Source organism: Falco naumanni, chromosome 2, assembly GCF_017639655.2.
Source record: "Falco naumanni isolate bFalNau1 chromosome 2, bFalNau1.pat, whole genome shotgun sequence".
In the NCBI taxonomy this organism is placed as follows: Eukaryota; Metazoa; Chordata; class Aves; order Falconiformes; family Falconidae; genus Falco; species Falco naumanni.
Genome location: NC_054055.1, coordinates 40745371 through 40759724, shown reverse-complemented (window position 1 = coordinate 40759724; position 14354 = coordinate 40745371).

The following is a 14354-nucleotide window of genomic DNA, read 5'->3' as shown; positions in this document are numbered from 1 at the left end:
TCAGGCTTTGAAGTGAGGGGCCAATTTGAAGATAATAAAAGAGAAGACGCCTTAATGCAAATGTATACATCAGTTGCAAATGTAGCCTGTTGTTTTTTTAAATGGAAAACTGACAGTTCAGCTTCTCCACAACACACTTTTACTTTTTTTTTTAATTTAGAGATATTTTTCTATAGACTTAATATCAATATAAATAATATGCACAAATCACGTGTGTACTCACTGTCAATAGCATTATAGATGATAATTAGATTTTTTAAAAAAAATAATTTTATGTTTGATGAATCATCTCATCTAGACCAGAAAAGAAATTCCCTTTGATTGATTAGCAGTGTATTGGGTTTGTGTGGCAAGGTTTTGGTAGCAGTGGGGCTACAGGGGTGACTTCTGTAAGAAGCTGCTAAAAGCTTTCCCCATGTCCAATAAAGCCAGTGCCAGCCGGCTCCAAGACAAACACACTGCTGGCCAAGGTCAAGCCCACCATCAGTGATGGTGGTAGCACTTCTGTGATAACATACTTAAGAATGGGGGGGGGGGGGGGGGGGGGGGGAAACCCTGCAGAGTTAAAGCTGGAGGAGTGAGAATATGTGAGAGAAACAACTCTGCAGACACCAAGGTCAGTGAAAAAGTAGGGGGAGGAGGCACTACAGATGCCAGAGCAAAGATTCCCCTGCAGCTTGTGGTGAAGACCACGGTGAGGCAGGCTGCCCTCCTGCAGCCCATGGAGGTTAAGATGGAGCAGGTATCCACCTGCATCCCATGGAGTACCCCATGCCAGATCCCTGAAGGAGGCTGTGACCCTGTGGGAAGCCCATGCTGGAGCAGTCTGTTCCTGAATGACGGCACCCCATCAAAGGGACCCATACCAAAGAAGTTCATAAAGAACTGTAGCCCATGGGAAGGACTCACACTGAAGAACTGCTGGACTGTCCCCTGTGGGAAGGACTGCATGGTGAAGCAGAGGAAGAGTGTAAGGAGTCTTCCCTCTGAGGAGGAAAGAGCAGCAGAAACAACATGTGATGAATCGATGGAAACCCCCATTCCCTGTCCCCCTGTGCTGCTGCAGGGCTAGAAGGTAAAGAAAATGGGGAGTAAAGTTGAGCCTGGGAGGAAAGGAGGAGTGGCAGTAAGGTGTTTCAAGATATAGTCTTATTTCTCTTTATCCTATTCTGATTTGATTGGTAATAAAGTAAACCGATTTCCTTAAGTCAAGTCTGTTTTGCCTGTGACAGGAATTGGTGAGTGATCTCTCCCTGTCCTTATTTTGACCCATGAGCCTTTAATTATCCCCTATCCAGCTTAGAAGGGTGAATGATAGAGAGGCTTTGGACACCTGGCATCCAGCCAGGGTCAACCAGTCAAACAGCTGATTGCTTTTTTTCTTTCTAACAAATGTTCAAACCTGGTGACCTTTTGGAATTACTGCCAAGTATAGTCCAGAAATGTCTTTATGCAAACACTCAAAAATGTAGTATCTGGGAATGCCTTAATTCACATTGTCAAGGAAGGTACAAAGAAAAGGTACAAAAAAAATTAACAAACTGGCTGCTTTATTTATTCTATCACTTCAACTTTTGGAAGTTTTTCATGTTCATATTTGATGTATAGAATTCAGTGTCATTTTGCCTGTTACTTACTTGTGCCTTGGCTGCATATATTGTATAAGTCATTAGTGCTTGGGCCTTGTCTGGACTGATATCTCCTGCCAAGAAAAACAGTCAGATATAGTTCTTCAGAGCACTTCATTTTAGAGATTTCTTACAGGCAGGATGGATACAGTTGGATTTTTTATCCAATAGAGTACTCTGGTATTGTCACAATGTGCTTTGGCCTAGTATCTATTGCCAGTGGCCAATATATTCACTTGCTCTCATGCCAAAGAGGCCATGCCAAGGACATGAGACACCTGTCCTAAATGTTTTTTAAAACACCACTCACATTTTTAAGGATCTTGTAACTATATCCTTAAACCCCATATTTACACTCACCTCTCAGATATATACATAGGAAAAAAAAATCTAGAATCAAGGATGGCTGCAAACTTTATTAGGAGCTATGAAATTTAAAATGGCCAATTCACTCTAAAGTACCTAGCCTGGGGGCCATGATTGCTCCTCAGGACAAATGCCTTCATGAATATAGATGAGGAATTGGCAATACAATATGTAGGTGCCAAGAGAACAAGTTAGGCTTATCTACTAGGGCATCTGTAGAGGTTCACGTCCAGGCATCAGAAGAAAAAAATCATGTTTATAGAACACAGGTATTGTCTCATGAAATTTGAATCTGGAGCTTAACGACTGTAATTTTGAATTTAGATATAAAATGTTTTGAAATTCCATTTACATTTTTTAACTCTTGTAATTTTTTTTGCTTCTCAGCATTTTCTGACAGATTTTTATTTTTATTTTTCTACTTATTTTGCATATTCTGTCTTCTACTTTGAATACTTATTTCTAATGCCTATTTCCATTTCAGCATGTGAAAATGCATTCTTTACGGAAGATTACAGATCTACTGTAGTTCACATTTCTTTATCTACATTCTCGTAGATTATTGTCTCTTAATCAAATTTTAGTGCATTTTGAAAATAGGTTAATGCAAAGAATATAGAGGTCAGAAGGACTCTTTCTACTGATTTAGAAGGAGTTTTAAATTGCTCTATAGATAAATGTAAAGGGAACCTGCTTGTTATGATCCATAAGGATCACTGACTAGCCAACAATGCAAAGTAATGCATTTTTATTTTTCCACAAAGATGAGTGTGCAAAACCATGGAGTTGGAAGGAACTTTAGGAAATGGAGACTACCACTCTCTAGGATAACTTGTACATTAAAATAAAGTTGTAGGCTTTTGTTGTTATTGTTGTTGTTGTCATTGTTAATAACCAACTGGCACTTGACTACCTGAAAAAAATCCCTTATTTCATGTTCTAGCCACTAGAACACACACACACACAAAGATCATACAGCATCTTTCTGTATGTGCAGAGAATCAGTAGTGACATTATCAACAGTAACATTTGGCTGTACATGCTAGTATCATGTAATTGCTTAGTTATAGTAGAACTGGCCTAGTAAGCACTAACTGTAAGATTTCGAGGGGAAAAAAAATCCCCAACCTCTCTTTACAGTTTTACCTTGTCTCAGAATAATGTCTAAAGAGTTGCCTAAATAAAAAGTGGAAATTTAGATGAAAACTCAGTACCTACTCTACCTCACCAGTGATTCTGTCATTTAAATAGCTCATCAATTTATACTGAAATGAATTGGTTATCAGCAAAATAAGAAGTTTTATAGATAATAATAATGCAAAACTTGCAAAGAATCAATGGCATACAACAGATTCTCATTATTTTTGAGACTATCATTAGAATGAGGAAGGCAATTTAAGTACAATTACAAGAAAAGAATTGTGAGGACCACATTAGCAGAATTTCCCAATCTTTATTTAAATAATTTAGCAGTCCCTTAGAGGCTATGTAACAAAAATCTGTAAGCCAAACCAGTCACTTAAAGTTCAAAAATTGCAGTCTCTATTTATGTGTTGGCTGATATATCCAGATGCCTGAATTTCTGCATGTTCAAATCAACAGAGCAGCTTGATATTGACCTTGGGAATGCATTTCGTCTATCATTTAACTGTAGTGTCTGTGTACTTCTCAGGCTATTTAGGATTTCCTGAATACTGGTTATTTTCCTATATTTGTGCATACTGATTTAAATCACTGTATCATAAATAAATTTCTGAGCAGGTCATTAATAATGTCTAGGTCTTTTTAAGTTTAGAAAAGTTGAACATTTTACATGAATATTACTTGGATATTAAAGTTAACCATTTATTAGAACTGTCTCTCTTTTTCCTTCTCAAACACTGAGCAGTAGTTCATATTTTAGAAACAAAAATATAATTAGTATTCCCACTTAGCACTAGATAGATATTTAGTCAGAAATATATGCATAAATAAGTTATGGGATAACTATAGTATACTATTTTATTTCTTATGTGTCTTTCAAGCAATTTTTTTTATTGGCGGGAGAGAAAAAATTGTATTAGAGGCAGTATCTCTTTACTGGAATGACTGGCAACCGGAGTGAGAAAAAACTAGCCAAGCTGTTGGGTGTGAAAGCACTTCTTAAGGTCTGAAATAGAAGCAGTAAGTTTAAAAGTGAAATACAAGGTGATAATAGCTCAGAGTTTATTCAGAAATGTATGAGTTATGCAATCTTTGAAAGACAAGGCAGTTTATGCCGAAAAAAGATGAGAGGACGAGAGAAAAGTAAGGCAAAGAGAAAGAAATTAGAGAGAGGGTAATTATCTTCTTGGGCTGACAGAAGTTTGAAACAGAGGCAGTTTGAAACACAGATAGATTAGAAAGAGGAAAAATTAATATGTAATCAGCTGTAAAACAAATCTCTAGCAGGTTCCTATATTTTGTGCTCAGAACATCTGAATCTCAGAGGGGGAGAGACTCTTTTCTGTATTTTTCCTTTTCTACTTCTTCTAAATCTGAGAAATCCAAGATAGCTTGACTGTTTCTTTGAAAAATATTTATGCTTTGAGAGTGAAATAAGTATTTACCAACACAAAAAAAAAAAAAAAAAAAAAAAAAAAAAAAAAAAAAAAAAAAAAAGCTTGTGGGTGAGAGAGAAAAAAATAGATTTTGGTGATGGCTTTGATCAAATCAAGTAGTTCTTAAATGACAGTCTCAGGACTGGCTATTGTAGGTCTCTCAGAGGTCTATCTTGGCTGTGGAACTTGAAAGTTGGCAATAGTTCCTTGTAGTGAGAGACTAAATTAATACATTTTTTCCTGAAACTGATGGGGAAGTAGTCTGATGTTCTCTTTGAATTGTGACATGCAGAGTTTTTTTGTGGTCTGAGTTTTACTTCATGGTGGGATGGCATTAGGAGTTAAAAGCTATAAGAAACTGCCAGCACTTTTAATCAATGTAAGGTCCACATTCAAACGTTGATTTTACTGACATAAATATCCATTATAGTAGCTGAATTTTTTTTGCTTAATAAGATTATAAAAAATTTACACATACATAAATGGGGAAGGGGTTTGGGTAGATAGAATGTCAAACGAGGCATTTCATTATTTTCTTCTTTCACTTAATATACACTGTCAGATTGCTGATCTTGTATTAAAAAAGATCTGAAAACAGTGTAAATACTTTAACAAAGAGGATCAGTGTGCAAAACTGCATAGTAAGGGTAATACGCAAAGAAGCTTATGCTAAAATCTGGATTCACTGAAGTGAAGAAAGAAGGAATTTAAGAAGAAGAAATTCTGTGACCCTTAGTACCAAGGACAAACTGGTGATCTGATCTAGAGAGCTGCTAATCAATAGGCCAATTATTTGAGTAATGATGGTATTGGCTGCTCAGATCTCATCTCTCTTTTGTTAAATAAACCTCTGCCTTCACAGATAAGCTGTAGTTTTGATTTTTGGGGAGTAGGCAGTTGTGGGGGTTTTGTTCAGTTGGGTTGTTTTTGGGGTTTTTTTTGTTGGTTGGTTGGTTGTGGTTTTTTTGTTGTTGTTGTTGTTGTTTTTTAGATAGGCAGGTCATCCCAGAAGTCCTAACTGGAGATAACAGGGATAAAAATGTACTGCAGTACAGAAAGAAAAAAAAAATCAATTACTTAAGGAAAAGAGAAGCCTTTTTCTTTGGGGATATTTTAGGGTTTCTTTGACCTGACACTTTTATTGATTAAAGGTCAATTTAACATTGTGGCTTGGTGCAAAATATAAATTTAATGTCCACTAGTCATGCATATTGGTATTACTTGTATGATGCATGCATGTGTACATTTGTCCATTTGTCTTACTAACAGAAGAAACTAAAAAGAAAGGATAAATTAAACTTTTTTCATGTATAAAGCTAATAATATCAGTAAGTAAGAAAAAACATTTAATCATGAAACTGTAATGGTGATCTAGTATGAAAACAAGGAATTAGATTTTGTTCTTTTTAACTTTAAGATAATATAAGGACCTTTCCATGAGTTTGTTTTTTATGTTGAGTCTTGATAAGTTCAAGGTAATTATTACTCTAGTTTTTACTCTAATTATTACTCTAATTTAGCACAAAGGAGATACATTATCATTGATGAATATTATGGTCTAATTTTCAGCATGTATATGCAAATACAACTGTGAACATGAAACTGTAATTTGTCATGGTGCATGTTGCATGCATGGTGAAAAATCTGTATTCATAGTTAAATAGACGAGTCAAGGCAGATCACAGGAAAACTGTTCAGCAACATGTGTCTGAATGATGTATAAATAGTATTGCCATAATCTTTTATGTCCTTACATGTGTTTGAAGTGGCTGCACAGTCTTTGTTTATATGCTCCTCTACAAGATGCAACATCTTGGGAAGGAAGATTTTCACTGCTTAGTCAGGTACCGTTGTCAGCAAAGGGCTAAAAGCAAACAGTATAGTGATTTGTGGATTACTTGGGTTCTTTTTTAGTAATTGTCAGTAACTGAACAGCTGTTTCTTGTGCACACTAAAGTTCAGCCAAAAGGATTTGTCAAGCAAATCAGCTGACAGAATATTTCAATGGCTGATTCTCAAGGCAAGAGAAACACAAGTGAACTGTGTTGAATGCTAAATGTTAAGGAAAACATTGGAATAATCTTATCATTATTATGCAAACTGGAGAGGAAAAACCCTGATACAGTAATAGCCAAGTTTTGAATGAAGGTGAAATGGCTTCTTTTTTCTGTCAAGCTTTTTATCATGGATTTTATGGCTTTCAGGAAAAAAAAAAAAGTCTACTGTTAATGTACAGTGAAAAATACTTCTAAGCTGTTAAGAAGCCAATAATACCAATTCTTAAAAATCTGTATTTACCTAGAAAAATATTGTTCTGTTCATAGTTTAAATAATCAGCAGTAAATAAGACTTACTAGCAGTAAATAACCTACTTCTGTAATAGCAGAATCGATATTGGTCTTAAGAGCAAAATATAAATCTGAGCAACAACAGTATGTAACTGGAGTTAAAATGCAGTAACTTTGCTTAAATATCTATGACTATTTCAAAATATGAAAGATACATCTCAATTAAGTATAATTATCAACCAAGATAATGGAGCTTAATCAATCACAAAATGTAATAGAAATTAAAGGTCAAATCCCAAAGTACATACTAGCATCAAAAATGCTGATGGACCATAGACAGAGGGAATTTCACAATGGTAAAGACAACAGATTGAATAGTTGAATACAATGGACATGAAAGCAAAGGCACAGATTAATCTCAGACTTCTAAAATGTGTGATTAGATTTTGGAGTGGTAAAATAATTACTGCTGTGATAATTTTATATGGTATAGTCACATGAAGAGACTGGACTGGCTATGTAGCTGAAGAAATTAACTTCAAGTGAAATAGCTGTCAAGCTATGCAGCAAAGGAAAATAGAGATTGAGTTTGTTAAAGAAGGTGCTTGTCATTATTATGTGACACCACAGGGATGTAGTAGTTACAACAGATGCCAGATTAAGTCCCCAGATTAAACGTGGGGACTAATTTGCAACCCAAGTTTTAATTGAAGAAAAAACCTTCTGTTTACCAGAAGGTCAAGGGAGTAGTAAAGTGAGGTAGCTTTATTGCCTGTGGCTGGTTTTATTTTTATTTATTTGGCAGTATTTTGTCTTCTGATTCTTATTTGTGCTGTTCTGAGGATTTGGTTGTTTGGTTGGGTTTTTTAACCTGTTATTCATGTTTGCCAAGACACACAGCAGCAACATTCATTTGAAAAGAGTTATTCCACCCATGTCTTGGATTTTTCTTTTTATTCTATTGTTTGGATGACAGCTGCATCTATAATTATTTAAAATTAAAGCACTCAATGTATTAAACTACAACTCCTGTATAAAATATGTCTAATAATAGATGGAATGGGGTTTTGTATGTATTAAATATTCCGAAATTAATCTGATTAAATACATCTACTTTGTTATTCAGAGTAAGTAAATAAAGAAATAAAATTCTATGACCACAAAAGAAGCAGTGCATTTAAAAATTCAAACAAGTAATTGCTTTTCATTGACTTAATGTGAGGTGCTATTAAAAACACATGCATGATAATAAAATACTTGAATTCATTTTAGTATTTGAAAATCATGTCTACAGCCACTAACCTCAGTTTGGTCATCACACACAGAGACAGATACGTAATCCCATGAGAAACCCTACAGTATCTTGGTCTGCAATGACTAGTAGATATGAAATATTGACAAGAGATGTGGGCATTAGAGGACTAACAGATAAAGCAAGAAAACCTAGGTCATATCAAATAATGCTTGATATGCTACACTGAGGCAGTTGAACTAACCTCTAGAACTCAAGCAATGTAAACTGTTTTTCATATATTGAAGAAAGAGTGAAACTGGCTGTACAACTAACACCCACAACTAAAATATTCAACAGTTCTGGACCATTTACTTAACACTTTATTTTTATAAATAAAAAGGTATTTTCAGCAAGTACTTTGTTCTCATTACCCTCAGTATTACCTTTCTATAGATATCCTTTTTTGTTTGTTTGCTTAAATACCTGAGGTTAAAATAAACATGTTACAAACTTGACTGGAATAAAGGGAATAAGAAAGTCATAGTAATGGCTAAAGATATGAAGCTGTCTGTAAATATTTACAGTATATGCTTTTAGAAAATGCATACATTCTCAAGGTAGATCCTAGAGGCATAAGTAAGAAAATGGGATAAAAATGAGTGGTTAAAAAAGTGAATATTAAGGTAAAGCCTCCAGGACAACTATGTTCTATTAGTTTATTGAACCACAGAATAAATTATCTACAAGTGGAGAAATTTTGCAAAACTTGAGTCAAAGTGAGACTGAATGAACTGCTTACACTATAATTTGGTGAAGGAACTTACTAGTTGACCTAATAAATTTTTCCCCATTTCTAATCTTTGTCTCCATGGAAGGATAATTATAGTGTATTTGTATATATCATTGTAATTATATTATTCTAAATTGATGCAACAATGCATTATTGACTAATTTTATGTACATGCTTTCCTTTCTTCTATTAAACAATATGTATTTAGCTTAAGTATTTTTTTCCTAACACTCTTAGCAATATTCTGTTGTATCTGAATTTATGTTCTATTTGATAATGCGAGATGGAGAGAATCCTTGACCAAGGAAGTTAAAAAGATAATAACAAAGTCGTATGCATCAGTCAAGATGGTATGAGAATCATATATTCTGCTAGTGAATAGGAGAAACACTATAAAGTACTATGGGATTTAACAACTATTATTGTTATTCTCAGCATCATTGTTCATTACTACAATGTGAAAACCTGGTAAAATGTTCAAAATACAGTGCAAATTATTATATCTAGAAAAATACTATAGATCTATGTTTAAGATATATAAATACATATTAATTTTTTCAAAGCTGGTGCATGCCTACTTGGGCCCAATATCAGTTTTCAATATACAGGTAATTATTTCCAAAGTTTAATTTCAGTACTAATAAGATTATTTGTTTCTGTCTTATCAGAACTAGATTTTCAAAAGTTGCCTTGAAAGGCAATGACCTGGAGCTACAAAAATGATTCTTATATCTCTCAAATAGTTGTGAAGTCTGAGTATCACATAGTAGGACATCTGGTACCTCACATTCAGACTGCATATGATTTATCTCCTTTTCTATCACAACTTCTTTTTTACACAGAATATTTGTTTTAAAAACAGCAACAACAAAAGTGTGGTTTTATTTCCTTTCTGGTTGTCTCTTTCTTTTATTTTCTTTTTTTTTTTCCTTTCTTTTATTCTTTTATTTATTTTTTTATTTTTTATTTTTTATTTAAGCCTTAAATTTCTGTATAGTTATGATCTGGAAAATAGTCTGAAATGACATAGTACATGATTTTGATTAAATCAAGTTGTTTCTCTTAGCTATTTATAAGGGCTAGACTGTAAACCATTTATTTACAGTAATACATTGTTACTGACTTGCATATTTCTGTAAGAGTATAGTGGGTCTCTTGAGGCGAAGAACAGTATAGCACTGGGAGTAAAGGATAGCCTGTATTCAAATTAGTCTTGTGGGTGTTGCAACTTAATGATCCTGATCTTTACCTATGTCTTGTATTAATGAATTTTGAAGTCAACAGCAAGTCTCTCGCTGACTTTATTGGTCAGAGTACATATTAGGCCTTGAACATCTAAAGCATAATTTCTCTCTCAAAACACAGAGGATATTTCAGCTTCATATCACTGTGGTTTCTGGTAAGTAGTCATATGCTAGCTACCCTTTGGCCTTCAAAGCTCTACTTAATAGTGAATAGTCTATGCCAAAAATTTGGTATTGCAGGAAGAAAAGTGTGGTGCAATTAGTACTGAAAGCATGTCTCGTATTAGTGATTTTATTCTTGTACCACAACAGCCTGTGTGAATGTTTTAAACTTTGAACCTTGCTTACAATTGCACTCCTAAACATTTCTCTTTTTCAAAACTTTCAGCTTATCTAAGGTTTCCTTTTTTCCTTAAACTCATTTTCTACCACAATGATGGCAGGATACATCTGTACAATGTCACCTTTCTTCCTAGAAGAATATCTTTCTTAGGTTCTCACACCGCTGCATTTACTTCTGTTTTTCTTCCGGATAACTTAAACTTACAGGAAAGTTGACTGACTATTTAGGATTTTACTCTTTATGGTTTCAGTAATACTTTATATTCAATAGCTTTTGTATCCTTTTTTACACTAGTTTTTTTGACAGTATCACACAATGGTTGAGGTTGAAAGGGACCTTTGGAGATCACCTGCTCTAACCCACACTCTGCTCAAGTAGGGCCAGCTAAGGCCAGTTGCCCAGGACCATGTCCAAATGGCTTTTGACTATTTCCAAGGAGGAAGAGTTCACAGCTTCTCTGGGCAACCTGTGCCAGTATTCAGTAAGTAAAAAAGAGTTTCCTGATGTTCAGATGGAACATCCCATGTTTCAGTTTGTGCCCATTGCCTCCAGTCATGTCACTGGGAACCACCGGAAAGAGCCTGGCCACATCTCTGCATCCTTCCTTCAGTTATTTATACATATTCTTCCTTCAGGTATAAGATACCCCCCTTAGCCTTCTCAGGCTAAACAGTCCCAGCTCTCTCAGCCTTTCCTCATATGTGAGATGCTCCAGTCCCTTAATTAACATTGTCACCCTTTGTTGGACTCTCTATAGCATGTCTATGTCTCTTTTGGGCTGACGAGCCCAGAACTGGACGCAATAGTCCATGTGTGGCCTCATCAGTGCTGAATAAAAAGGGAAGGATCACTTCCCTCAGCCTGCTGGCGATACTTTCTCTAACGTAGTTGAGGATACCATTAGCTTGTGGCAAGGACACATTGCTGACTCAGGTTCAACTTTGTGTCCACCAGGACTGCCATGTCCTTTTCTGTCAAATTGCTTTCCAGCTGGATGGCCCCCAGCATATATTGGAGCACGGTGTTGTTCTTCTCCAGATGCAGTACTTTGCACTTGTTGAACTTTAGGAGGTTCCTGTTGGAACATACTTATTCCCCCTAGTTATTCTTGTTTCTCCTTTCTTACGACTTTTTTTCTATTTTTGCAAGTCATACACAAGTGGAAAAACTGAAACCAATAAACAGTACTAGGAAAATATACATTAATCTGTATGTAGAAGATTCAGGCATCTGAAGCTAGATGGTGAACTGTGTAAGTGAATGCAGATATACATAGAGACAAAGCATGATGTTGTTAAAAGATTTTAAAGAATTCTGAAAACTGAAAGAATCTGTAAAAGTTGTAATACAGTTCTGTGAAAGGTGTGGAGGAAGTTAATAATGTGATACTGTTCTGTGGGAGATGATGACAGTCTGTTGTGAATGACAGCCAGCTCCGTCTTCCTTTATCAGTAGTTCTAGGTTTTTTCACTATGACAACTTATATGCAGAAGTGGAAGGCATCTCTCAGCAAACATGGCCTTTTTCTCGTTACCACTGTATTGTGCTTTTGGGAAATAACAGAGGAGAATCTATAGCAAACAGGATCATACTGTTCTAAACATTAGTATCATATAGATATGAACATATGTATAAAAAATTCAATACATAGAAATACTTCCACAATATTGAAGACAGATGATTTTAGGTTGAGTGTACTCTGTCTCTTTCAGTCTTTGTGGCCTGTCTCATAATTCAAGTTAACAGTTTCAGCACAATGGTTTGTCTATTAAATCTTAATAGTCTCCAAAGCATTAAGCATATAAACTGTGTAACTAAATCCTGAATCAGTGCTTCTATGATCTTTGAGATTATTTTGACAGAAAAAGGTTTTGGGTGGCTTTTCACATTCTATGTTGCAGATACAATTATATTTTGGCTCATATCAAGTATTTAAGGAATTCTTGTGGTTTAATGTGTAACAAGATAAAGGATAATGTTATTCAAAATTGTTGTTCTTAAATCACAGTTTATCCTCGTGGATATAAAAATATGATGAGGAAAACCTGACAAGAAAATTTACTTGATGATTAAACATAATGAAAGTTTATTAAAGAAAAAAATAATGACAGAACCTAACTAATTATGGATCAATTCTTAATTAGTTATGGATTCTCTACTTAGTCTGAGTGGTAGACCAAGACAGATGACAAGAAGCTGTAAATGTTCAAGGGGTCATGAAACCATTCCATGAATGGCTACTGGATCTTTAATCTGGAATGGCCTTACTGGATAAATATATATATCAGTTTAGTCATTAGGGCCAGGCTCCGGTTTAAGCACTAGGACATAACTGTTTCTTTTACAATTTTTAACTTTGGCTCAGGCCAACTATCACTATCACAGATAATATTTAAGACATTGGTTTGGGGACACTGTAAGGAACTGTTTCCAATCAGGCTGTTTCCTGATCAGGCTGTTTTACTGAAGGTGGTGGTGTAATTTTGGCACATGTACACAGGCTGCAGCATGTCTTGGCCTTCAGATCGATAATGGTCTGTAGATTGCTTAGTTTGTTAATATAAATATAGGCCAAGATTCCACAGGACCCCAGAAAGGAATTTTGTAGCAAGTTCCACATTCTAAACATGGATATGGAAGCCAACTCTTTAACTGGGCTGAAATCTGGAATGGAGAAAGAATTGACCTAGACTATGCAAAGTAAGTAAACATTCATAGAACCTTCCCTTACCTCTGTGTCTTGTGGCCAGCACACTCACAAGCTAAATGCAGGTATGCTAATATTCATAGTATGGAAAAGAAGCCAGAATGTGACATGTTATTAGAGCAGATACCCATCTCTATTCCATCTGCAAGAATGGAATGGGAGTTGCGTTTTTTAATGGGGTGTTGGGGGGTTGTATTTTTGCAAAGTAAAGTTCAATATTTAAAAGGAAATCACAGAATGAACGGTAAAATGAATTGTAAGACAGTTTCTACTTAACATCTTTGCCTGTTCTCATCTCAGGAGTAGTCAAAATAAGAATTTAGTATAACTCTAACTAGGATCTTACCTTCTAACGTGCACATATCCGAAAATGTTATTGTAAGTCTCTGAAATGTTAACCAACACATTGAAACTGAAATCTGAGAACACAATTTCCTAACTTAGTATGGCAATGACTCTGTAACCGTTTTAATGCCATCTCTGCTGAAACAGTCCATACAATGCTTCTTTTAAGGTATACAAGTATAGAGGGTAACTTGTACTAACTTAAAAACCTTAAATAACATCTTTCTGACTTCTTCCATAATTTACTTTTTACATTGTTCGTTATAAAATTACCAATTTTAAGTGATAATAGATCAATAGTACCAAAAATATGTTGTAGTCCACAGGTAAGCTGAAGCGGAAAAAATATGGAATTCCCAGAACTGTTCAGCTAATCCACTTTTACAATGACCTAGCAGCCCAGCATTCCCTCAGAAAATAACTCAGTATCTAGGAGACAGCTGTGTTAAAATATATAAGATTTACACAGTGTGCCACCATCATAAAGACAGTTTCCAAGAAGAAAACAGCTGAGACAAGCAAGCTGCTTTTATCTATAGGCTAAGCCATATTTTTTCATTATATAAGTAGCTTCTTTCAATTTATCAGAATATTTATCTCATATTTATTATTTTAATAATTTCATGTATTTACCAGTGTTATTTATGTACATGGGCCACATTTATCAGAGGACCAAAGAGTTGTAAAATCAGTTGTTTTCTATGGTGAGCTCTTCAAAGAAAAAGAAAAGAAAGAACAAAACCTACCCTTGATCAATTTGCAAATAAGGAAATCAACTATTTTCCTTTCTCCTCAGCAGAATTTGTTGCTTTCACATTTGAGTTCTCCAT